At 47.7% G+C, this 27,811-nt stretch overlaps 1 long non-coding RNA gene across 1 annotated transcript; it reads right to left on the reverse strand.

Annotated features, from left to right (window-relative positions):
• Window positions 1-27,779, reverse strand: LOC142769028 (uncharacterized). Its single transcript, XR_012885612.1, has 4 exons — window positions 27,654-27,779; window positions 23,781-23,812; window positions 4,150-4,217; window positions 1-95 (listed from the first exon to the last, which is right to left on the reverse strand). It is a non-coding gene; the product is annotated as an uncharacterized LOC142769028 (long non-coding RNA).
• Between the last annotated feature and the right edge of the window lie 32 nt (window positions 27,780-27,811).

Below are 27,811 nucleotides of genomic sequence, written 5' to 3' on the forward strand. Positions count from 1 at the left end.
GTCTCCTTGTTTGGGACCACGTATAAGAAAACAACGTGGTGTTGCATGCAAAATAGCGTAATCACCTTGAATTAGATGCGTAAATTCATTATGACCTGCAACATGACGTTGAGAGTGTACCTTTAAAAGTACCGTATTGAAGGAAACACAAAAATGTTGCAGCTTATTCGCGACGGTGAAGTAGTGAATGCCATATAAACAAATTGGAATGTCACATGAAGGATGCCAGGTATACAAAATGTGTCAGTGCGCTGGTCAAGCCCAAAGGACGCACGAATAGAACACACACAGGATGAGAGCGAACTAGAAACTCTCACAGCTCGACACATTTATGGCACTGCTCAACCTAAAAAGACGTACGCACACGCAGAACACACGCGTAGACAAAACACCAGTGGGAACTATCAGCAGTAACAGTTGTAACTGTGGGTTAGAGGAGCGTGCTGCAAATGTCTACAATTCACAGCCGACCGACATCTGTAGTCGTTGCAGCTTGCGGCTCATTCCCTTACTAAACACGGCCATGCAGTAGGGCAAAGTACAGGTGGTAAAGGCCGGGAGCATGCACGCGTTTCAACTTCTGCGCAAAACTAGCTAGGTGATGACCTTTAAAGCGCGCCCTTACGACCATCTCGCGGTTGAGAAATAACACTCCCCTTAGAGCACATGCGAGTTCAATTGGTAAATAGTGCACACAAATCGCATACCGTTCGCATCGTAGAGCACCTACGCTGCGCCGCCGAGTCAATTGCGTGGTGCGCAGCGTACCTAGGCATCGTCGGCTCAAATTCCCGATTGTGTGGTTGGGAGTTTATTTTCTGTTAATAATTCTTCTTTTCGGGTTTACTATATACTGGTGGTCCTAATATTCATCTAGGCCAAATTTTAAAACGTAAATGCAATTGCGCTAAGCACACCTGGAACATATTTTTTCTGGTGCATTGAAAATTCATTATTATTTTGTGTTGTAAGTGATGTTTAATAAATTATTCATTGGTATATTTTTAAACCGACAAGTACTCACAGTGAAAGCTAAAAGAGCGGCCTTTCAAAGTCTTAACACTTCTCGACTAACTGCTACATACACACTTGCTCAGTGCCCACTACGCCACCAATAATCATGATTTTGTGTAGCATAGGCTGGCATTCACTATGCTATCCGTCATCATTCTTCGGAAAAGCGTGGTATCCGCTACACACTTGCTAAATATAGTGTGCAATAATTTTATGCAGTGGCTGACGACGATGAAGAATTATGCCTGAAGTGGGTATGCGCCACAAAAAATAGGTGAATCAGAACAAGTTTTATTAAGGGGTTGGATCACTGGAGGACCCACTGCTTACGCAATCCGTATTGTGTAACGCCTGGTTGTTCCTTTGATGTTCTAAAACGCTTTATTACTCATATCAGCACAATTCTTTTCCTGACATTAAGCCTGCCTAAGTACAGTTTTGAAGTTAGCTCCAAGTGCCAACGTGGCTCAGTGGTAAAATGCTAGACTGGCACGCAGCGGGTCCCGGTTCGAATCCCAACGTGTATACCTAAGTTGTTTTCTTGCTGAGTTTTCTTATTTTTGCGATATTGGTTACGGACCCCAACAGTGGTGGCGGCAGACGCGGACAACTACGGCGCCGCGCGTGATCTGCGTTCTAATCTCATAACAGCTTTTGCAGTAAAAATGGTGAGAAAAAAAAATAATTGCCCCATTTGCCACTGACCGGTAGTCGAAATGCATCACGTTGGTTTGACTGAGTCAAGTAGTATTCAAAGCAGTGGCGCAGCCACATAATAATGAGAACCGCTTGTCGTGACACAGGGATAAGGATAGTGGCATGAAATAGAGCGCCAAGAGCCGATAAAAAATTTCGGCGCACGTTGTTGGTGCCCAACTTGTACACTTGCTAAAGAACAGTACGCTGTCTCTGGCAGCGAAGAACTGACAATGAGGTTGCTTGCAGAATTATAAGTTCATTTGAGTCCACTGCTTCCTTTTGAAGATAGAAGCATAATAATGTTCTATTTTTCATATTTGGCGTGGTTTCTTTACAAAATTTGTTAGAATTTTTTGTGATACCTGATGGCTGGCATTCTGCAAGAATAGTTCCGATTCTCAAGTGTGGGCCTCCTTCAGAATTGGATAATTACAGACCAGTTTCTCTAACATCCACAGTTTGTAAATTGCTAGAACATAATTTTTTAAAGCGAATAGGACACATTTGGAGGATAATAATTTACTTCATACAAATCAATATGGCTTTAGGGCTGGATTATCCACTATAACACAGTAAGCTGAGATAACAGATGATTTTTATTTGTAGTTTAGAATGAGTTTTTAAGTGCATGGAGGGTTAAAGTTGATGTAGTATTCTTGAGGTTTTCGAAAGCGTTGCATGCTGTGCCACATGCTAATTTAGTAACCCAACTGCATTCTATGGACATTGAACTCAATATCATTCGTTGAATAGCTTGTTTTTTGTCTCGAGAAAACAAAGCGTTGTGGTTAATGATGGTGTTTTTAGATGCACTGTGTGTTGACTCGGGAGCGACGCGAGTCTCGGTACTCTGCTCTTGAATGTTCCTAGATTATATAAATTACATTTATTTACCTGCTCACTTGCTGTGAAGAACCGACTGTTTGCCGACGATTGTGTGGTATATGCTAATCTGACTAACCATTCCAACCAAGTTCGAATCAATAATACGTGCACTCATTTAGCGTATGATGTGAAACATGCGAATTGAAGCTTAATACTTCGAAGATGGCGTCTATTATACTTACCAACATAAAAACCTTATCATTTTTTATATCATACTTATACGTACATTAAAAAACAGTCAAGTAAGGTATTTAGGTGTTACAATTACAAGCAGTATAACTTGGAAAACACACCCAGAAAATGTTTGCAGCAACGCGCAAAAAATCTCGCATTTTTTAAATGAAACTTCCGTCGTACGTCATCGACCGAAATATTGACTGGATACAAAGCTCTCGTCAGACCAAAGCTGAAATATGCAGATCTGATTCTGAGCCTGCATCAAAATTTCCTAATTGGGACATTAGAAAGAGTGCAAAACCTGGCCTTGAGGTTTATATACACCACATACGCGCGTTTTGCACGCGTGTAAGTTCTTTGCAACAGAGCGAAATTGAAAAAAAAATAAACTGGCTCATCGCAGAAACGTATCTCTTATGAAATTTTGCAGCGAAAGCTGTTGTGAGATCAACATTTGGGTGACGCGCGGTGCCTTATTTGTCTGCCGCCGCTGCGTGTGTTCGTTACCAATATCGAACAAAAAAGTGAGATGTGTGCCTGCCCAGTATTATACCACTGAGCCACGCCAGTCCTTTGAATTTTGCTAATAAAAATGACACAATGACACAGAATTCAAGCCCAGGTCCGCTGCGTGCCAGCCCAGTATTCTACCACTGAGCCACGACACTAATCGGAGCTCGCTTCTAAAATGGTCTTAGGCAGGTCTTAAGATATAGCAGCATTCTCTTTTTCCACATGCAATATCAGTATGAAATAAACTACCCAAAGAAGTGGTTAATGCTAATACAAAGGAATTGTTTGTTTAGTTTTTAAATAACCTTTCATTTGACATGTAAAGTTCCGTCTATGTTGTACAGTTATGTTGGCAGTTCATTCCCGCGTTCTCTTAGTTTTTTTATGTATAGTGTGCAATTTGCTACATGTGTGGAATTGCTGTATTTGCATGTTTTATTACTGTTATAATGTTGTGTGCTTGGAAGTGCGAAGCATTTTTACTAATTTTCCTTTTTTATTGTAGTTTACATTAAATTTACCAGTACCTTGATGGCTGTTATAATTACTATTGTTGGTATTGTCCATGTTCAATGGTGTTCCCACTCCTTCTTGGGCCCATGTAGGGCCTGCGGTATTCATAAGTAAATATTAAAAATGACGGTTTAATACATTTCTGTTATATGCATGTATGGGTTTCGATCTCAAGCTCTTCAAATAATTTTAGAAAATACAAATAGCTAGCCTTGGACCATATTGACCATAGGATACTATTTCATTAAAAGTGCACACAGCTTCATAAGCATGGAATAGCCACAGCTTTATATTGCGTAATTACATTTGATTTGTGCTCATTATGACAGATGACTAAATAATTCTCACCTGTAGGGTCTACTTTGATTGTTGGGGTATCATCAACTTGTAGAAAGTTCAAAACAAAGTCGGCTTGACTGAAAAGAATCCCAGTTTCACCGCAATTGTAATTAATGTAATTAATGCTTTAGCAACAAATTGCAATGTAACAAGAAGGACTGGAAGCAGCTCGAAACTTCAGGCTTGTTGACAACGAAGGTGGAGCGACAAGGCGGGAAAGCGAACTTTTCGAAGTGGTGAGGTGATGATTGCGCGCGCTTTTTCCAAGCACCACTTCAGACCACACGTCTGCTTTGGCTGGCTGTGCGGCAGATGAGGTGCGGCATCTCGCGCTTTTGCGCACGTGGCGCCATCACGTGGCAATGCTTCTCTCAAAGATACATCAGCACCACCACAACGTCACCACTGCTTGGCGTTCAGATTGGCTGAACCAGATTGGTGACCTTCGGCAAGCAGCAAAAATCTGCCACTCGAGTGATCCGGCTATGTCTACCATGTAGTGAAACCAGCCAACATGCAGCTGCTGCGATGCGGCGGAGCTGAAGCGCCTGGCCGTGAAAACCAACATGGCTCTTGTTGTCATAGAAGCTGGGTCTGGCAACATTGTGTTTTTGCGGGCGGCGGCGAGTGGTGGATCAAAGGTTAAAACCACCCTAAAACACGGAGACGCGTGCACATGAAGGCTTCCTAGCTTTCCCGCTCCAGTCGTGCCTCCTTCGGTGTGAACCAGTCTTCACTTGAAACTGGTCAATCTCAAACGATGCACGATAATAACACACATGCAGAGGACGAGTGCCAACTAACAACTCTCGTAGACTCTCGCACTTCTCTGCACAAACAACACGAAAGACGCACCAAAATGACGCACTGGATACACAGCATGGGTGCATACTAATTACTGTCAAAGTCGCTACGTGTTTGTGTTTGGGCACATGCTGCTAGCGTAAACTATGTGCAACCAACTACTCCCTACTTTAGCTCTTACCGCTAGCAGATGAGCACAAGTGGTAAACGTGGCCGCTTCAGTGAGCGAAGTGAGCTTCGGGTGACCTATAACTTCAACGCAAACATTGCTGCTAAAGCGCAAGATGTGCAAATGTCCCCACACAAGAAAATAGCGCTGAAGGACGAGCGACGATGCCTTGTAGGGTGAAGGAAAATTTTGACGCGTGCATCCCAACTTCTGGGAAACGCGAACGGGCGATGGCTTTGCTTTATCGTTTTTCGAGCCATATTGCGGGAAAGAACGAACACGTGACTGCCTCTCTGAGCTCTGCATATCGCCAGCGTTAAGCAGCCTGTATAGACAAGTGACCTTTAGTACGTGGAAGGATGTATGGCGCGTGGCAGGATCGTCTAAAGCGGCGCGTTGCGGAGCGGGTGGTTGGCGGTACAAATGCCCTGTCTCGTTTCGAAATTATTTAGGGGCGAAGCTTCGTAAGCTGTGGGTCGTTCTCTCCTCCGTTTGTATGTACTGTGTAGCATGTAATATGCATGTAGTCACCTGTAGTTTATGAATTATGCACTAGATGGCGTTGTATGCATATATTTTTCGAAATATCTCCAGAGGGCGTTAGTAGTCTTCGTTTAGTTGATCACTAAAGAAGATAGATGGCACTGTCTAAACAAGAAATTCACAGCATATTCATGAATTTAATGATCATGAGCAAAACAAAACTTACGTCCGGTGTTCGATGCGTGCTCTAGTGTGATAGGAGCAAACAGTCAGATAGACGATGGACGCTGCGCCCCACTCATGATTTACTCCGTGGTATATGCTATGAATCTTTTTTGATTCATTTTTCGTGAGAACACACACACACACACACACACACACACACACACACACACACACATATATATATATATATATATATATATATATATATATATATATATATATATATATATTGTTACGTTTAGTAATGTATTTGTTACGCTGTACTGTTAGACTTCAACGGGTCGTGCACCGGCTCATACCCAAATCACATATGCAGTAACATTTCCCTCCGCGCAGACGAAGCCCACCGTGCGAGTTAAAGAGTCTCTCTGGGAATATAGCGCTTCAAACGTGCTATGTGGACTAGTTCAGTCTTTGCAGATTGTTGGCCATTTGAATGAAGACGTGCCGCGCAGTAAGTTACGTCGCTTAAGCGGTCTAGAACAACATAAGGTTCCGCATAGTGTGCCAGCAATTTTTCACACAACAGAGATCGGAGGTCGACGTAGCAGAAGAGTTCTGTGCCAACTTATCTGGTCAACTCGCAGATCCCAACATCTCCACGCTCTCACGCGGTGGCACGACATCACAAGATCACCCCATGGACCAATTTTTTTCTATTCATGAGCTTCAAGCAGCACTGGCTTTGTGTAGACGGACATCAGCACCCGGGCCTGATGGAATATCATACAGAGCACTGTGTCACCTTGGTGAGTGTGCGAGGAGTGCCCTCCTCGAGATATAAGACTCGTGGCGAGAGGGCACCCTCCCAGTTAACTGGAAGACCAGCCGTTTGGTTCCATTACTGAAGCCTGGCAAGTCACCTATGGTGCTCACATCATACCGCCCGATTGCACTGGCTAGTTGCTTGGGCAAAGTGATGGAGAGGATGGTACTTGGACGGCTAGAATGGTTCCTGGAGCATCACGACATCTACCCGGACGCTATGACGGGATTTCGCCGTGGCCGGTCATCAATTGATAGCGTCATAGACCTGGTCACCTACGTGCAACACGAAAAAGGCCGTAAGCGTCTCTGCGCTTCTTTATTTCTTGATGTTAAAGGGGCGTACGATAACGTCACACATGAAGCTGTCCTCACCGCTCTCAAGGAGGTAGGAGTGGGTCGTGGGATGTTTCAGTGGATACGCAGCTATCTCTCTGAGCGATCCTTTTTCGTGAAAACCGAGGATGGTGACACTTCGCTACACTACAGCCACCGTGGTGTTCCCCAGGGTGGCATACTTAGCCCTGTACTATTCAACCTGACGCTAATAGCTCTAAATGAGCATCTGCCAAGTACCGTCAGATTGTCAATGTACGCGGACGACATCTGCGTTTGGACGTCTGCAGTAACACCTCTACAGCTGCGAGCGCGAATTCAGAGAGCTGCCACTCAAGTTGCTATTTACCTCCGTCAACGAGGTCTGGAAATTTCCTCTGAGAAATGTGCACTAGTGGCATTTACGCGCAAACCAATGCATAACTACAGCGTTCTGATAAACAGCGAAAGAATACGTCACCTCAGATCATACAAGTTCCTAGGTGTTATAATTGGCAGAGACCTCTCATGGAGCTCACATGTATCATACATGAAAAGGTGATTGACAGGCATCTGTCATTTGTTCAAGTTCTTCGCTGGAAAGAACTGGGGAATGTCCACAACTGCTATGTTGCGACTATACAGGTTTCTTTTCCTTGGATTCCTTCGGTACAGCCTACCTGTGTTAACCAACGCAAGTAAAACAAGCATACAAATGCTTCAAAGTGTCCAGGCTCAAGCACTCCGGATATGTTTAGGCTTGCCCCAAAGTGCATCAACAGCGGCGACTATCGCCATCACAAGGGACAACCTCATCAAGACCCACATTAATGTGGAAGTGCTGAGGACACATATACGACACCTTGCTCGAACCCCTCGACATCACCTAGCCTCTCTACCAGTGGTCCGACCATGCACATCTTACTGCAAACCAGTGACCGCACATGGTGAGCCGATCCCAACTTCGTTCTCTCCTGCCGCTAGACCTGTGACTCCGCCATGGTGCCTCGCTCAACCAATAATTATGATTAACATACCTGGCGTCGAGAAAAAGGCCAATTTGTCGTCACCGGCTCTTAAACAGCTCACACTACTCCTCTTGTATGAGAAATATCTAGACTCCACACATATCTACACTGACGGATCGGTTCAGCCGGACAGCTCTACAGGAGCAGTAGTGATACCAAGGTTGGCCACGACATAAATTCAAGACATCTCACGCAACAACATCAACGGCAGCAGAATTGGCAGCACTTCGTGCCGCGTTGCAATTTGTAGTTGATCAGCCTACGCGCAAGTGGACTATTTTGCGACTCGAAGGCGGCACTGCAGTCTCTACTATCAGCCTTACGCTGTGGACCACACGAGCAGCTGGTACTAGAGATAGCAGAGATTATACAACACCTGACTGAGAAAGGGCACCAAATTACATTTCAGTGGTTGCCCAGTCACTGCGGAATCATCGGCAATGAACGGGCCGATCAAGCTGCCCGCTCAGCCCACACAGAAAATCATAAACTGCGACTACCACTTTCTAGGACGGATGCTGCACGAGAGCTCCGCAGACTTGCTTGCCGGCAAACCACATCGCAGTGGAATCAGCCGCACTTCAAGCATGCCCGACTGTACTCGCTTGACCCTACGCTAAGTCTTCAAGTCCCGTCGAGGCTTCGCCGAGCAGACCAGACCCTGTTATGTAGGCTGTGGTTGGGCGTTGCATTTACCAACGTCTACGCTTTCCGCATTGGGATGGCCGACACCGCAGCCTGGGGCCACTGTGGCAAGGAGGAAACCATTCAACATGTTCTTTGTGAGTGCCTAGCGTAAAGTAGGTGGCGACTATGCCTTCGCAGGGAACTCAACAAATTAGATGATCAGCCTCTGTCGGAGCAGGAAATTCTGCAGTATTGTCAGGATGCGACTTCACAGAAGAGGGCCCTGAAAGCGCTGCTGCACTTTTTGCGATTGACCGGCCTTGCTGAACGGTTGTAGCTGGGACGCCCTTCCAGTGTGTGTTTTCGTTTTTTTTATGAGTGCGCGTGCGTTTTTTTCCTCTCTCTAACCCCTCTTTCTTGCCCCTACTTCCCCACCCCCAGCGCTGGGTAGCAAACCAGATGCCAATATATGGTTAACCTCCCAGCCTTTCCTTTCTCACTCACTCTCTCTCTCTCTCACGCACAACCCATGTTTCCTATTTGGCATCCACAGCAACACGTGGTCTCCGCGATTATCCGTACGTGTCGACGTTGACCGTCAAAACGTGCCTTCGAGCGATCTTGCGAAGTGAGGGTGCGCAGGTAAACAAGATGTCGGGCTTCTTCTGCACGGCAGACGATCTCGGATATACCAGAATCATGGTGGTCGATAAACGGGAAGACGGTATCTAGGGTATGGCGAGGTGGCCGAGCATACAGAAGAAAAAAGGGACTGTAGCTGGTAGTCTCATGCTGTGCGGTGTTAAATGCGTAAGTGATGAAACGTAGCACGCCATCCCAGTTCTTGTGATATGCTGCGACATACATAGAAAGCATGTTCGTGAGAGTCCTGTGAGTTCGTTCTGTCAGGCCGTTTGTTTGAGGATGATATGGCGTAGAGGGCCGAAAGCTTGAAGCGAATAGACGAAGCATCTCTTCCATGACGTCTGCAGTGAATTGTCGCCCAAGATTACTGATAACAATTTTAGGTGGTCCATGTCGTAGAACCACAAAACGCAGCATGAATAAACACACGTCAGCTGCAGTTGCCGATATTTTAGCAGCTGTCTCGCAGTACCGTGTTAAGTGATCGGTACATACGACAATCCAGCGATTGCCATAAGAAGACCTCGGAAAGGGACCTAGAAGGTCAATCCAAACTTGCTCGAATGAAGTTCTAGGGGGTGGAAGAGGATGTAGTCGCCCTGGAAAAGCACTGGTAGGGCGCTTGCGGCGTTGACATTCGTTGCAACTAGAGACTTACTGTTCAGTCGTCTGGTGCAATTTCGGCCAGTAAAATCTTTCTTGAAGCCGGCAAAGAGTTTTCGCTGTGCCTAGATGACCGGACGTTGGGTCATCATGCATAGCCTGCAAGACAGAAATGCGAAGGCTCTTCGGAATCACGAGAAGATATCGTAAGCCGGTCGTAGCATAGTTCTATTTGTACACAAGTCCGTCGCGCATGCAGAAGCGAATCGCCGATGGTCTTGACTCGGTAGGAAGGAGCTCCTGTATGGTGTGGTCCCTTTGCTGCTTAATCTTAAAGGCGTTGGTATTGGGAAATGGCAGGTCCAATGGCGCGATGTAGGTGCCGAAGTTACCCACGTCGCAGTCCATCGATGGAAGCGGTAGTCGCGAAAGACAATCTGCATCACCGTGACGACGGCTGCTTTTATAGGAAACTGTAAAGTCGTATTCCTGCAGACGGAGTGCCCAGCGCGCTAGTTGACCAGATGGGTCACGCACATTGACCAGCCAGCAGAGTGAATGATGATCTGTCATGACGGTAAAAGGGCGTCCGTACAGGTAGGACTGGAAGCGCTGCACTGCGAAGACTACGGCGAGGCATTCTTGCTCTGTGACGGTATAGTTACGCTCGGACTTGCTCAGAGAGCGACTGGTATACGCAACGACATGTTCTCTGGTATCCAAGCGTTGAACCAACACGGCGCCTACACCGACACCGCTAGCGTCTATGTGAAGTTCTGTGGGAGCCAGAGGATCGAGGTGTCGAAGAATCGCATAGGATGTTAAAAGGAACTTCAACTCAGAAAAAGCGGACGTACATTCCGGAGTACAGTCAAATGACACGCCTTTCTCAAGCAGGCACGTGAGTTGGTGCGCGATATTGCCAAATCCAGGGATAAATCTACGGAAGTATGAGCGGAGGCTCAAAAAGCTGCGTAGTTCTTTCGCTGAGTGAGGTTGCTTGAACGCTTCCACTGCACCCGTTTTCGCGGGATCCTGCCGTATGCCTTCTTTGTTCACCAAGTGTCTAAGGACAAGTGTTTGGCGCTCTCCGAAACGACATTTCTTTGAGTTGAGCACCAAGTGTGCTTTGCTGAGGCAGTTCAGCACGAGGTCGAGTCGTGTGTTGTGCTCACAGAAAGTGCGCCCAAGAATCAAAACATCGTCTAGATAACACATGCATACTTCCCACTTTAAACCACGCAGAATGTTATCCATGAAGCGCTCGAAAGTTGCAGGCGCATTGCATAGTCTGAATGGCATCACATTGAATTCAAAATGTCCATCTGGTGTAACAAATGCCGTTTTGTCTTTATCTTTCTCGTGCATTGGAATTTGCCAATACCCTGACCTCAAATCAACAGACGAAAAGTAGGAGGCTGATGAAAGACAATCTATAGCATCGTCAATACGTGGTAGTGGGTACACGTCCTTCTTTGTAGACGAAAAGTAGGAGGCTGATGAAAGACAGTCTATAGCATCGTCAATACGTGGTAGTGGGTACACGTCCTTCTTTGTGATGGCGTTGAGACGGCGGTAGTCAACGCAAAATTGCCATGTTCCATCTTTCTTCTTGACTAATATTACAGGAGTGGCCCACGGACTGCATGATTCCTAAATCACATTCTTCTTTAGCATCTCGCCAACCTGTTCATTCATAACTGCGCGTTCCGAAGGCGATACCCGGTATGGCTTTTGTCGGAGAGGTCTATGGTATGTCATATCTATTCGGTGCTTTAAACGAGAAGCAGGGAATGACAGTGGAGCCTGTAGCTTTGCGAAATCGAAAATACCAGCATGTTTGCGCTAAATACTCGCCAGGTCATTACGCTCGTCGGTGCTAAGAGACTTGTCAATCATTGCCATTATCGAGGTGTCCCTGGCGTGCAAATGATTGCAATCGGGCTTACCTGGAGAATCACTGCTCTTTGCAAGGATGGCAAGGGAGAACACCTGATGTTGACGGAGCTTAGCAAGTTGTAGACCCTCTGGCAGTACCGAAGGTTCATTGGAGCCGTTGATCACTAACAAAGCAGTATGCCCTTGCACAGCCTACAACGTACAATAGGGTATTAGAACATTTTTCTTTATGCAGCTGAGGTGAATGGGCTCTATGGTGGCATCAAATGTCATCTCGGTTGCAGGGGAGCTGACGACAGGAACACACTTGGCAGACAAGGGTGGTACAGTTGTTTCCATGGACACGCAAAGAAAGGGTGCTTTCCATACAGGGCAAGCTTTCGATAAACGCTACTGGAACATTTGAATATACTGTAATCTCTCCTGTGCGGCAATCAACAGTGGCACCTCAAAGATTCAAAAAATCGAGTCCTAGAATTACATCATGCATTGAATGAAAGAGAACAGCAAAATCAGCGATAAAATTCTGGCCACCCAAACTAACAGTCACTGAGCAGACACGAACAGGTTGTAAGATATCTCCACTCACTCCACGAAATGTATCAGCACGGTCTCAACGGAACGTAACCTTTCGTCCAAGAAGGCGTTTGAATGCTAGAATCATCACTGATATGGTTGCACTTATTTCCACTAAGGCCATTGTTGAGACACGGTCGATTAGCATACGAACCTTATTTCGAAACATGCAAAATAAAGAAGGCATTTCTGTGGAAATCGAAGACTGTCCAGCGACCTCACCTCCAACGGTCACGCCGATTAGTTTTCCGGCGGCGGCGAAGGGTAGCGGCGGCGAAGGGTAGCGGCGCCTAGGAGACGGCGACCGTTTGGAGCGAGAGGCTGGCGGGGGTGTCAGACTGCGGTCAGAGGCCGGAGAACGGTGTCGCAGTGGCCTTGTTATCTCGTGGGAAGCGCTTCCAGGGGACGTTGGTGTTCGTGCAAAGCCAGAGAAGTGGGATCTCGGTGAGTGGTCGTACCTTGGCGGCTGCCGGTAGTTGCGGTACCTGGAAATGTGGCCTTTGACGCCACAGTTGTAGCAGACGGGCAGGGGTCGTTCGCCGAACCACTGCTGAGAGCGCTCCGCTGTGTAAGGTCGCTTACCCGAACGGAGTGGAGCAGCTTGCTGAACGGGAACAGCCCGCCTTTGTGGAGCGGGGCTGGTACGAAGGCGTCGGTCATACCGCTGGTCAGGCGCGAATGAGTCTCGGCGTGGCGAGGAATTTTCAGCTTCGCTAAAGTCCGTCGCACATACCGATGGTGGCAGAGGAGTGAACGGCGCCGGGTAGTAGAATGAACAGGTAGGCGGATGATGCATGGTGTCGTCGGTCAGTGTGTCTTGTCGCTGTAGTTCTTTGCGCACTTTTGCCCTGATAGTTGCGGCAAGGTCGGAAGCAGGCTTACGCCGACGCTGGCGACCGTTGTGACATTTGTCAGCCTACCGAACTTCGGGGCAATACGACGGGTCTTCAGCTTCTCGAAACTACGGCAGTGACGTTGGACGGTGGATACGGAAGTGAGGTCTTCCCTGCCTATCAAAAAATAGTAGACGTCCTCTGCTATACCCTTCAGAAGGTGTCCGACCATGTCCTCTTCAGACATATACGGGTCTATGATCTTGCAGAGCATCAGAACCTCCTTTATGTAGGTGGTACATGTTTCTCCAGGAGTCTGGGCTCTTTCAGCGAACGTGCGTTCCACGCTTTTCTTTTTCGAATCAGAGTCGCCGAAGCATTTCTTGAGTTCTTCGGCGAAATGATCCCACGTTGTTAAGGACTCGTCGTGGTTTTCGTACCACATCAAGGTGGTTTCCGTGAGAAATAGCGCGACATGTCCCAGTTGGTCGGTAGTATTCCAGCCGTTGTACCGGCTCATCCTTTTGTAATGGGTCAGCCACGCATCCACATCTTCCCCTGCTCTTACCGCGAGCGGGCGGAGTTCCATTTAGCGATACCGAGGTGCAGCCGGCACTGACCTTTGCGTGGTTGAGGAGCCGTGACCTTCGCTTTTGGTCATGATGGTTGTTGTCAGTGGCAGGCCAGCAAGACGACGGCTCCGGCGAAGTTCAAGCAGCTGTGGCTCCGTGGTTCGTCGACGTGCTGTACCCCGCACCTCCACCACTCTGTTACGTTTAGTAATGTATTTAGTATGTATTACGCTGTGGGGTACTGTTAGACTTTAACGGGTCCTGCACCGGAGGCCTATCTCGCTAACCGAACGTCCTCTTCTCTAATCTGCCTGATCACCGCTACCCACCGGCTCATACCCAAATCACATATGCAGTAATATATATATATATATATATATATATATATATATATATATATATATATATATATATATATATATATATATACTGACACTATTTGCTTCATCTTCTTCATATGATTGATTCATTGATATGTGGAGTTTACCTTCCCAGAGCCACCATAGGATTATGAGAGACTCCTTAGGAGGGCTCCGGAAATTTTTACCACCTTGTTGACCACCTTGGGTTCTTTAACGTGAACCCAAACCTGTGCGCACAGGCCTCTAGCATTTCTGCCTCCATCGGAAATGCAGCCGCAGCAGCCAGGATTCAATCCCGCAATCTGCGGGTCACCAGCCGAGTATCTTAGCCACTAGACCACCGCGGCGGGATATCATCTTCATCTGTATACCCAAAAATCATTGTAATGATCGTCATCGTCAGACTCGTGGGCTTCACTGCTTGTGCCTCTTGTGATTGTGTTGGAAAATACAGCGGTCGTTCCATTGTACCTGGCGTCGTCTGACAAGTGGTGGAGCGTGCTGTGATTCCAACGTCTTCTTGCTCTACTGTTCACACATGGAGCTTTGGTTTGGTAGACGGCTCTGCTTGCCAACAGTGATGGCGCAAAATGACCCAGCCCCTGCCGCCTTCTTTGCAACACCCCCTCAGCCTGCTGGGACTCACTACACCGTTAGTACACCACAACGAGGCCCTCCGGTATTTCATGGCCTTCACGGAGAAGATGTCGAAGAGTGGATTGATAATTACGACAGAACAAACGTTCGTAATGATTGGGACGAGGCTGACAAACTGCTATACGTCCCCGTTTTCCTCAAAGAGGTTGCTAAAACATGGTTCCACAACCATGAGTGACATTCCTGATTGGACTTTGTTCAAAGTGCAACTCCGGCGGATTTCTGGCACGCCTGCAGGATGCTCTGAAGCGGCCAAACAGAAACTCGCCACCCGCATTCAAGGGCCGAACGAATCCTACACATTATATATTGAAGGCGTGCTGGCTTTTACCACCGTATTTCAGAACGTCCCTTCCCTCAAAGCTTCACCTTCACTCGAAAAAGCTGATGGGAGCACCGTCTCTAGGCAGGGAAAGTCACTGCATGTCATCGATAATCTGCTGCGATTTCTGAGCAGCGTAGCGCCATTTTCAGCCGAGCAGTGGCGAAGTGCTCAACTCTGTCAAATGAAGGGAGAAAGTCGAGTCGAGGAGGGTTTGTGAATGCGGGAGTTAGTCGCCGAGCCCTGAGTGACATGACGAAGGCCGACCGCATTCGTCACCTACTGAAAGGCATCAATTCTGTCGTTTTCAATGCCTTCGTCATTCAGACCCTCAATATGGTTTAAGACATCATTACTACGTGCCAACGTCTAGACGCGCTTCATTTCGTGCGCCTTCCACTGGCCTCCTGTGACGTGCACTTTACCGGAGAGCCTGAATTACGTGCTCTTATCTGCATGATCGTCCGAGAGGAACCTCACGGTATTGTTGCTGCCAACCCCGCTGTTTTTTATGTCCGCCTTCCTGCTCCAAACCCGCGTGAAATTATCAGGGACGAACAGGCATCGATGAAAAGCGTCACACGAGCCGTGTCTCCTTTGCCCTTTCGAGCACCTTCGTACGCCGTAGTTGCATCATGGGCCCCGGCACATGTTTCATGTGTGCCTGCTGACGTTGCATGCGAACGTTTGGCTTCGATCGCAGCACAGGCGCCGGTGCAACCACACTACACGATCAGGCATCCTCCGCGCCCCGTCTGCTTTTACTGTGGCATACGGGGCCATATATCCCGCTTCGGCTGCCGCCATCAGCAGTATGATCGACGGGGATATTCAGCTTGTGAGCAAGACTTTGCCCCAAGATCCGATGCATACGTTCCCGTACCGTATCCAGCATCTTCACAGCGTTCGCCCTCACCTCCACAGTCCCGAGGCTTGGCCCGTTCTTCCCGCTCATCTCGCTACCGTTCCCCGTCACCATTTCGGCATACGTCGCCACCCTTAGGTCCTGCTGCAAGTTTTCTGCACAGCCAACCGGAAAACTAGAGGCTGCAGTTTCTAGAGGGGAAACAGCCCGTCATCGAAACACGATTCCTCCCTCTCGCCCAGCAAACTCACTGCCTGTTGGTGTTGAAGGTGTCTTTGTTGACACTCGTATAGACACTGGTGCTGTAATTTCGCTCATTCACCTCGAATTGTGTTTTTATTTACGAAAAGTGCAGACTTCTTATGTTGGTCCTATGTTATGTGGTGCTAATGACAATCTTATTTGCCCCACCGAACAGTGTACTGCTTGCATGCTCGTCGATTAAATCCGTTATCATATGACGGCTGTGCTTCCTTCGTGCGCTCATAAGATTATCTTAAGCTGGGATTTCCTATCAGCTGCGTCAGCTGTAATTTCGTGTGGTCAACCTCTTATTCGTCTTGCGGACACTGACCATTCTTCTCCTTCCAATTTTTCGTCGCCCTGCCTTGTTACAGCTGCGGATTTGCACCTGCCTTCTGGTGAAGAGCACGTAATTACGATCAGATCACGAGACTATAGACGGTGATAATGGTGATGGTGGCTATCCCTTGCCAGTGCTGCATTATCCGCGGAATTGCCATTTCCTCTTGCCTAGTGCGTTTCTCCAGTGGGTTATCAAGCATTACCGCCTACAACACGACACATGAACCACTACTGCTGCCAGGAGGAACCACTGTTGCCAGCATTTTGAGGAAGCACCGGTTGTCGTCACTGTTTCACCTGGCGCTTCCTTGCCACATAGTCCACCCGCAGGATGTTCATCTCGCGCTATCAAGGGCACTATGAGCACAGACCTTGATCTGACCGAGACTGATGCCTTGCTCACTATAATAATGAAGCAGAAAACTTGCTTCGAAGTTTTCTCTGATGGCCTTGGGCAAACAACCATGGCCCTTCATTGCATCGACACAGGCGGATCCCGCATCGTTCGCCACTGCCGTTACCGTGTATATCCCTCTGAACGCAAGGTTATGGCATAACATGTTAATGATATGCTCGCACGCAACGTTATCAGGTCTTCAGCAAGCCTATGGTGTTTTCCTGTTGTACTAGTGAAAAAGAAAGATGGCTCGGTGCGACTCGGCGTCTTCTACGAAGCGCTGAACGAGATTACCTACAAAAACGTTTATCCCATGTCTCGGATTGACGACTCTCTTGATACATTATAAAGTGCCGAGTACTTTTCAAATCTAGGCTTACGCTCTGTTTATTGGCAGATCCCCATGCATGAGTCCAGTAAAGAGAACACTGCCTTCGGCATATTTGATAGACTTTTCGAATTCATTGTAATGCCTTTAGGCCTATTCAATGCCCTTGCCACATTTGAATGCATGATAGATACGGTACTGTGGGGCTTAAATTGAAAGACCTGCCTTTGCTATCTGGAAGACATAATTATCTTTTCGCCCAGCTTCTCACAGCATTTGGAACGGCTAGATGAAGTTCTAACGTGTCTGAATAAGGTAAGTCTTCAGGTTAGCACTAAAAAGGGTCGGTTTGCCAGTCGCAGCATCAAGGTTTTTGGGGACGTTTTCAGTAAACATGGTATCGAGCACCATCCCGACAAGTTTGCTGTGGTACTTCACTTTCCTACACCAACGACATCCAAAGACTTTCGCAACTTCCTTGGCTTAGCGTCGTAATTTCGCCGCTTTCTGCATGATTTCGCCTTTATTTCCGCTCCTCCGCACAAACTTCTGACCGAGGGCTTGCCCTTTATTTGGTCGGATGCCTGCGAAACCGCTTTTCGCACTCCTAAGCGATGCCTCACATCACGGCCAGTGCTCCGACATTTAGACCCTGCAGCACCTACTGTTCTACACACTGACACCAGTGGACTTGGCATCGGTGCAGTCCTGCTTTAGGAAAACGACGCCTTTGAAGAACAAGTTGTGGCCTACGCTAGTGGTACTCTTTCTCCTACCGAGCGAAATTATAGCATCACCGAACAAGAATGCCTCGCCATCATGTGGTCCGTGCAAAACTTTCGCCCCAACCTATACGGTTGACACTTCACAGTCGTGAGTGACCATCATGCCCTGTGATGTTTACTGACTCTCAAGATTTTGTCGGGACGCCTTGGCCATTGGGTGCCACATATACACGAGGATTACTACATCGTCAGATATAGTTCAGGTCAGCAACACCAAGTTGCCGACAGTTTCTCGCGTTGCCCACTCTCGCGAAGTGCCCAACTTTCACCTTCAATCTGTTCCTCACTGACCAGCCAAATGACCAAGCTGATGGCTGTTGATCCGAAAGAGTTTGTTGCGTTGGCCGATCTTCTTTCATCTACAGATTTTGAATCACTGCAACATGCAGATCCACACTGCCGCACAATCATCGATCGGCTCACTGGCTCAAAACAGCTGCTTAAGACGACAGCTTGCACGCTTCAAACTTCAGGATGGAAGATAATGTCGGCAAATTTGCCATTTTTTTTCGGTACCCAATGGGTTCCGGTCGTTCCTCGCTCGCTTCGTCTCCAGTATTTACCAGCTTTGAACGATGACGTGCTAACTGGCCACTTAGGCTTTCACAAGGCTTACGACCACATCAAAACTCACTACTTCTCGCCTGGCCTTTCCACTTGTGTGGGCAAGAACGTCGGTTCGTGTGTGTCATGCCAGCACCGAAAACGTACACCATCTCTTCCAGCGGGGCCGTTGTAACCTCTGCCATGTCCATCCACACCCTTGGAATTCGTGGGCGTCGATTTATATGGATGACTCCCTTTTCTTCTCGCCGGTCACCGTTTGATTGTTACTGCCGTCAACCACCTTACTTGCTATGCGGAGATGGTAGCTCTTCCCTCTGGTGCTACCTCCGAAGTCACCAATTTCATTATGCGTGCTGTAGTTTTGTGCCACGGTACTCTACGTGTGCTCTTCAGTGATCGTGGCAGGACACTTCTTTCTCAAGTTCTTGATGAAGTCCTCCAGCCATCGAACGCCATTCACAAGACCACATCATCCTACCACCCACAAACGAATGGTCTGACAGACGTTTTCACCGAACTTTGTCCGACATGATCTCCATGTATAGTTAACAAGATCACAAACAAGCGCAACGCCAGTCAACACGTATGAACCTCCCCACCAGGAGATAAGGGGACGCGAGAGATCATTCACTCCCCTCCTCTCCGTGGGCCAAAGTACTCGTGAAAGATGAGAGCCGCCGCACGCTCAGTGCACCATCTTGGTGACAATATTGAAAACACAATCCCCCCCTCACCAGATGCCTGCCAACAGCGGTAAGCTGCAGGTATAAATAGCATGCTGTTTGAACGTTGAAGGAAGTACCCCTAGGCGGCTGAGTGGCTACCGCCTCGCATTCACGATGCGGAGGTCCCACGTTCGCTTCCGCGCGCCGGTGTCTCTTTTTGTGGCTTGTTTTCTTTCTTGCATTTTTATATATACAGATACATGTACATATACAGCGCCTGACGCAGACGCCAGAAGTGAAATCTAGTCGAGAGTGTCAATATAATTGCTATTGCAATGAAACTGCGACACTACACTTCCCTTCGTGACATTCACAAACAAAAAAGTCACAGTTTTGCCGCAAAGGCGAAGCAATGAACGCGATAGCAACAAACTGGAAGGTCACACACAGAACGGCCAGCAGATAGAAACGTGCCCCGTGTTTCGAGGTGGCCGCAGCAGCAGGCAATTTAGTTGGCGCAGTTCGGGCACTAGTCTCCATTCCCGTCGGCGTTCTGGACAGGCTGCGATTCCCGTCCATCATGTTTTGACGCAAGAGCCTCTGCGCTGCCATCTCTGGCTCCTGTTTTTTGTGGCCGCGAGGAATCAAGATGCTCCTTGATGGCTCTGTATCATGGCGTCCATACAAGGTAACGCCACCATAGGTGCACATCACGGTGCAGACACCAGGGGCGTGCGAAGGCGTCACCTGGCTGCTCTTTGCCAGCTGGTCGCCATCTGGCCGATCCATGTCTGGTTCGTCCTTGACGCAGACTGCCTTCTGGTGATCCGTGCGGCATTCAGATGATCTCGAAGTCATTGCATAGCCCGTAATCCCAAGTAGGGCTGTACACCGGGAGGCCAGAAGTGCTCTTGTTGACTTCACCTGCTTGCGGCGCATAGCTGCCGTCGGCCAATGCGCGGTGGGCGGATACAGACAAAATAGGCATACAGTCCATCAATCTTCGGCAGACATAGATTGATTGAGTGAAGCACTCGCACACTCGGCCAATGACTTCCGTGCAGTAGACGAATCCCCCACCGGCTGATCACGGAGTCTGCTCATCTCGCTAGTATCACTGGGAACTGTTGGTATCGTGGACTGGTAGAGTGTGTCATGTTGTGACCCATCCGGCAGGACAGGGGTGTACGACTCCACGTGCCCAGAAGGTGTCGGGTTGGAAGGCCGCAATGCTAATTGCTGAGGCTCGAGGGTGGTCTTTTTGCCTGTTGTCGGGCTGGAGGACTGCGATGAGACGTTGAACTGTCACCCCACTTGAGCTCGATATATGTGGTAGTGGGCACGTTGGCAAAAAGTCCAGCTACCCTGTGCCCCTTACTGTTTGCCGTTACTGTTTTCTGATGCTTTTATCGCTGCAAGTGTACCCTGATTCTCTTTTATTCCTCTATCGAGGGTGTAAAATAGGTGGATAAGGTATGACTCGTTGTTCACGTTCTTGGTTTGATTTAAATCTCGTCTCTAAGAGCGTTACTGATAGTTTGTCGAATGCATGGTCGGGAAGATTGAGATGTTTTGATAGGGGTAGATTTGGGGCTGATTTCGCATAGGCTCTGTGATTATTGAAGCGAATCCTAAATGGTGTTTCTGTTTGTCCGATGTACTGCATACTGCACACATTGCATTCGAGTAGGTATACCACATTAGAGGAATCGCATGTTAGGTTTCCTAGTAGGTTAATCAAAAGCTTGGATTGTGTGGTGGTAGATTTGTGTGTTTCTCGCATCGCTTTACATACGAGACATCGTGATTTTAAACAAGGACGGCATGAATTATTAGGGGTTGAGATATTGATTTCAGAGTGGACAAGTGTGTCTTTGAGGTTGCGTGGTCGTCGGTAAACAACGCCAGGAGCGAATGCACCACAACTTAGACAATGTTTTGGTGCATCCGCTTGTCTAAGTTGTGGTGCGTCAATATGCACCGCAACTTAGACAAGCACATTTTCGAATATGCGTCCGAGTCACCGATGGTGACAGAAGCAAAACCAAAGTGAAGTATGGGGGAGAGCAGGCGGCTAAGGCGCCTGCTGTTTCAAAAGATATAAGGGGGTTATGCCACCACCGTATAGTTCCGCAAGACGGATACCATGACTTAGAGCCGCGGTTTCGCGTAGAGAAGAAACTCCGAGCGACACAGTCTATACAAGGACACAATAATAGTAGGTACGTGCGTTGCTTTAAATGTACCATGCTTGGAATCAGCCAAGCCTTTTTAAATTACTGATGTATTGCTCATAAGGAGAGTTTGAGCTCTTAATGTTTGAAGTTTGAAAAACACCACTTTGACGACAGTGGGCTCTATTTCCGGAAAAAGACGTAATTATGTTATCATTCTATTCCACGAGAAATGCGTTTATTTCCAATCCCATTCTATTCCTCCAAATTTTGTCGCCATTCCATTCCAATTCTATTCCGGGGTCGCGAGAATGAAGACTTATTCCGGATTCATTCGAATTGCAGAATGGCAGCTCCGCAACACTAGTGGGTAGTGAAGTCAACGTGCTCTGAGTGGTGTCCGGCGAAAAAGAAAGGAAGCACGCCAAGAGCAAGCCCTATATATAGGCGCGGCCATGTAGCGGTCTCCTGCTGAACTGGAGCACGCGCCGAGAGGTGAGTGAGCGTCGCCTGAGCGGCGGTGCGCGTTTTCTAAACGGAAAAGCATAGCTGCACCTCTAGGGGGAGCAATAAGCACTAGCGTACACGCAACGACGAGACACAACGCCCCAGTAAAAGGAGCAAGCTCCTAAGAAGATGGCTACATGGACTTTTGTGTCAATTACCGCTCACTTAATAAGATCCTTCGCAAAGACGTGTACCCTGTGCCACGCACTGATGACGCCCTTTATTACCTGCAAGGCGCCGAATACTTTTCAGCCTTGATTTGCTTTCGGAATATTGGCAATTTCCCATGCACCATGACAATAAAGAAAAACATGGCATTTTCAACCCCCGATGGTCTATACGAATTCAATCGTGGTTTTTTTTTTGGTAATTTCTTCCTCTCTTCGCAACATTTTTTTAACATCTATCATTCCCCTCACCCCTTTCCCCAGCACAGGGTAGCCAGCCGGTCTAAGAACTGGCTAACCTCCCTGTCTTTCCGCTTAAACTTTCTTCCTCCTCCTCAATCGTGGTGTCTTTCGGCCCCTGCAATGCGCTCGTGACGTTTAGGCGCATGATCGACACCATTCTGCATGGTCTCAAATGAAAGACGTGTATCCGCTACATTGATGACAATATCATCCTTTTACCAACCTTTTCACATCATCTGCAATGCTTGAAAGAAGTCCTAACATGCCTGATTGGTGCGGGTCTGCAGCTCAACCCGAATAAATCTCGTTTCATCACCAAATCCATAAAGGTTCTTCATTTGGTCACACATGACTGCACAACCTACTTGCTTCTGATGTACCTATTGTGTGGTCCCGAAGAATGTCAGTAGGCGTTTGAGCTGTTTAAGGAAGCACTTATGTCAGAGCCTGTACTCAGTCATTTTGATAGGACCGCTCCGACATTTCTGCATACCGTCGCCAGCGACCGTGGTATAGGTGCTGTTCTCCTGCAACGCGATGGCTATGAAAGGAAGAGGTTTGGTGCTTTTCTGCAACGCGATGATTATGGACGGGAGAGGGTCGTCGCGTACGCTAGTCGAGTGCGTACCGCTACCGAGAATAAGTACACCGTCACTGAGGAGGAATTGATTTGGTCAGTACACAAGTTATGTTCTTATCTGTACAGCCGTTCATTCACGATTGTAACTGACCACCCCGCCTTACGCTGGCTTCCTACATTGTCTGAATGCTTGCATCTTTGGATACAGGAATATCAGTTTGACATTATTTATAAACCTATCAAAAACATCATGACGCCGACGCCCTTTCTCAATACCCACCACCTACTGCTCCGCTCGACACTTTCGCTGCTGTCTCCAACATCATCAGCTCAGACGTGACTTCTAGTTCGGTTGCCTTGCCCAATCTCACTGGATCAGCCACCCATCGACGACGACCAGCCTTCAGTTCTCGCCAACTGGCTGAGATGTACAGCCGGCACATGACTGAGCAGCTCTAAGGAGCTACGTGTCCACCCAACGCACGACTTTGTCCTCAACTCGAGCACATTTAAGCTGAAAGATGGTCTGCTGTATCATCACATTTATCATACTGACTGTCGATGCTGGGTACCTGCTCTGCCACGCTCTCATCGACATCATGTATTAAGGCTTTTCACGACAATTTGACTACTGGCTCATTTAATCATAATTAGTATTTGCATCCTAATTTAAATAATATGTAAAGATCCTACCAAAACCCATTTTTGCAAGACCCAGCGTCATTGCTTAGCTGGCAGACTCTTTATATATCAAGCTGTATGCCATGCAGAACAGAATAAGGAGTAGTGAGTGACGTCGTAAATAATAATCTGAGCGTAACAACCTAGTGAGTAAAAACATGTCATTTTTGGAAAGAATGTTTCGATTGTGGGGAGCCCGCTGCGTACGCACCTTCTTTGAAGTCGAACATCTTCACTGTTAGGCTGAAAAAAAAAGAAAAGAATGGTGAGAATACTTATTAACATGACGGTGAAAAGCAGAAATTCATCTTACACATTAAAGGAACAATTGATTAAGCGGGAAATTATGTCTTTTGGCGATACAAATATTCATTCGCTATGTTTATGTTATAAAACCTGCTAGTCCACTTCAGAATATTACCACGCACTTCCGTGTGGAGACGGAAAAGATTCGGCGGCCACGCTTCTAAATTCATCGTACGTTGTTCTGTGTTTCTGCACGTATAGCCCTCATTTTCCCGCTTTTTTCGTTATCTCCGGCGGAATAACGAAAGAAACAGAAGATAACCTTGTGTTATTATTGGCAGCTCACCTCAACATATTTTGCGCGGCTGGGGTTTCAGAACGGGCTACTACTTTGGTTTCTTACGCTAGGATTTTTCGCCGTGCTGAACTTCACGCCAGCAATGGCGCATCTGCCTGACCATGCGGCCTCCGCGTGTCAACATTAGGCATTACACCTTGGCAGCAGCAACATAAACATTGCGAATAATGAGCATGCTCCTGTCACGTCATTTCAGAATGAAAGCGTCTTATGGCGAGATCCCCGACGACCTCACTCATGTCATTTTCATCATGGTAATGATGTCTGCGGTAATGATGTCTGCAAGAACAAGTAACATAACATAAAGTTTCACTTACATATATGATGCGGCAGTCGAACACACTACCTTTCGAAACACGACGACTGGTGCCAGCCACTATACCCATAGGAATATAAACCATAAGGCTTCACAAATGTGGAAGGTTCTCACATATCTTCCTTTTCGGTGTGCTCCTGTTTGGTGGGGGTGGCGTCGCCATTGATGAGTAGCGAAGGGTTGTACTGTATCTTGACACTAACTAGAGTTGAGAAGGCCAGCCTTTGTGGTCTAGTGACTAAGGCCCTCGGCTGCTGACCCGCAGGTCGTGGGATCGAATCCCGGCCACAGTGGCCGCATTGTCGACGGAGGTGAAAGTGCTCGAGACCCATGTGTTTAGATTTAGGTTTATGCAAAGAACCCCAGGTGGTTAAAATTTCCGGAGCCCTCCGCTACGGCGCCTCCAATAATCATATTGTTGCGGATGTATTTACTACTTTACAGTAGAGAAAGAGTCCAGCAGTCTAGATGGCGGCTGTCGTATTTTTCGAGCACCAACACGTTGTCATCCTATTTTTCGCACAGCCCCGCATATAGATAGTCTTAACCTTGCAACATCGACCTCCGGTGGCAAACGTGCCGACCTGGTGCTTGTTAGCAGGTATTGGATGAAAGGCACTGCTTCAGGTGAGCCACGCGGACAATGTCTAGAGATGTGGAGGACACGGAAGGGTTTGGAAGGGCTGTATCATAGGTGTACATCTCTCACCTGCCGTAGCACATGGTAAGGCTGGAGTACTTAGGTAGAAGCTCTTCGGCCAGCCGAACATGCCGCGATGGAGTCCTCAAAAAGAACGAGGTCACCCGGATTAAAGCGGACGTTCCGGTTGTGGCTGTCATAAATTTCTGATGGAACTGCGAGTCAGAAAGGAATCAATGGACAATAAAAGGAGTCTTCTCGGCTGGGCTGATAGCTGGTGGGCATATGCCATGGACTGGTCGGCAGGGTTGGGTAGAATCATGTCGAATGGCAATGACAGTTTTGTTCGATACAACAGGTGAAAGGGAGAGTATCCAACAGAGTCGTGGCGCGAGCTATTGTAAGCAAAAGTAACAAAGGGTTGCGCAATGTCGCAGTCGCGATGATCATCTGAGACGTACAGTGCTCAACTCTCATGTCCATAACGATGAAGCATCGCATGCGGAACAGCACGAGCGACATCTGCAGTCGCAAATACGCCACATCTGAGCATGCGTGGCGCCAATGATGTGCCTGCCCTGCATTTTCCACCCTTCTTTATCTCCGCGGCCACGATGGTTGCTTTGGCGGTCGAAGCGCTGTCAACATTATAGAACCGAAAGAAAAGAAAGAAAAAGAAACCAGCAATTGCCCGGATAGGTGCCTTTTATACTATAAACTTATTGTCGCTTCATGATATCATATCACAGGGAAAACGGTTCGCTTCGTTGTTTAGTGTTTGCTTTTTTTGTTTTTCGCCAAATCACTCAGAGAGCTTTCGACAAGCATAGGGATTGTTTGCATCCGTGGTGATAAAGAGGTATCAGTATTGCAAAGGCCGGCACATCATTGGCGCCGCGCATGCTGAGATAGACGTATTTGCGACTGCAGATGTCTCTCGTGCTGTTCCGCGCGCGATGCTTCGTCATTATAGACATGTGAGTTGAGTACATGATGAACATGTCAGTGAGCGTATGATTCAAATGTTCTGTTAGGCTGTTCTATTGGGGATGATACGCCGTCGTAAGCTTATGCTTGGCTGCGCAAGAACGAAGTAGGTCGTCAATTACCGTATATACGCGCATAAATTCCGCCATTCCGCCCTTGCATAATTTGCGCGCACCTCTAACATTTTGCCAGTTTTACAGGAAAAAAAACTATTTACTCGCGTTTTTCGAGCCCTCCCCCCCCCCCGAGCCGCCCAAGCCACTTCGACATTTTGATGCTTTGTACAGAACTAGGGTCGCTAGGGTCGCTAGGGTCCCTAGAATTCCACACCCGAACACAAGCCTGTTGACCAGTCGCCGTAACTGCTCGAGCGTTTGGCTCCCCTATCTCCCAATCTCTGCCACCACGATAATGGCGAGAATGCATGCTCGCTTCACGGCACGAACGAATTTTTGCATCGGAGGCGTGCGAGGGCTTGTCGCGCCAACTGTTTCCCTCGTTGTCAGCGTCCGCGCTACAACACGCGCTTGGTCGATTTCGGAAGTTTAGGTTTCGCCATCCCGCCGACGCGTTTTGACGGCTCTCTTGCGATTGATGTGCTACAATATTTATATATACGACGAAATCAAAGTTAGTTGTTCTAAATTTCGTCGAAGAAAACGGCATGCGTGCCACCGCAGAGCACTTCTAGGGAACGTACTTAAACGTGACGACCGGCGCGATCGGTACGCGAGAAAGCAGAAGAGTGCGTGCTTGCTAATGTAAGTTTCCTGCCATTAAAGGATACCTTTTCAATTATGTGCGGACGCTTAGCTCTGCCGGCATCACCGTGTCGTGGGACCTAGTTTCTCCCAGCGTCGTGGAAATAGCTGGCAAGAAAATGGGGCATTCGAACGCTCTCGATGGAGCCGAGGGCGATGCGCTTCGGCAGGGCGATGGCCATGACGGTGATTCCCAAACGGATTTCGCTATATGTCATTCCCACTAGACCGCGCGTGACTGGATCGTTTTGGTTAAAGTACGTAATCGCGGTAAGTGTGAAAACTTGTAAGTTTCGCGAAAAGTTGATTTTTTAAAGCGCCACTAACTAGAAAGCACTAAGGCAAAAGTATTACCATCCACAGTAACAGTATCAATAATGTGCGCCGCTTAGGTGGAGTGGGTGGTGCCTACGGACGCTTTGTGAACTTTTTGCATATTAAAAAAATAAATAATTGTTAGTGGGCACTTCGCAGCTGTAGTTGCAGTAGACATTCAAAGATGGTTTTAAATAGTTAATGGTACGCGTGCGGATGTTTCCGGCATGGTTGAGGTGATCACAGAGACGCCATTGAGAAGACGACGCGAAGAACCCTTAATCATTCTACATTTGAAGGATAAGCTCACTCGTCTTGTGAAGTTTTTACATTCAGTACTTCTGTTTATTGAAGAAAATACTTGAATCTCAACGTCCGGAAAAGTCTATATTCTCTGCACTGTATGCGGTACCTTAGCGTTTAGAGAATATAATGTGGCTGTACTATGATTTAGTACTCACGTCTCCATTCCAGTTCCCCTCAATGGTAACCCTGATAGCGCCCTGGTATGCGTTGTCAGAGTAAGTACTTCTCCAGCAGTGGCGATGTTCTAGTTTTGCCGGAACCGGCTGACCCCATAGTAGAACAGCTGGTATCTTCTGACTGAGCAACTGAGAGA

The sequence above is a fragment of the Rhipicephalus microplus genome, chromosome 8, assembly GCF_043290135.1.
Source record: "Rhipicephalus microplus isolate Deutch F79 chromosome 8, USDA_Rmic, whole genome shotgun sequence".
In the NCBI taxonomy this organism is placed as follows: domain Eukaryota; kingdom Metazoa; phylum Arthropoda; class Arachnida; order Ixodida; family Ixodidae; genus Rhipicephalus; species Rhipicephalus microplus.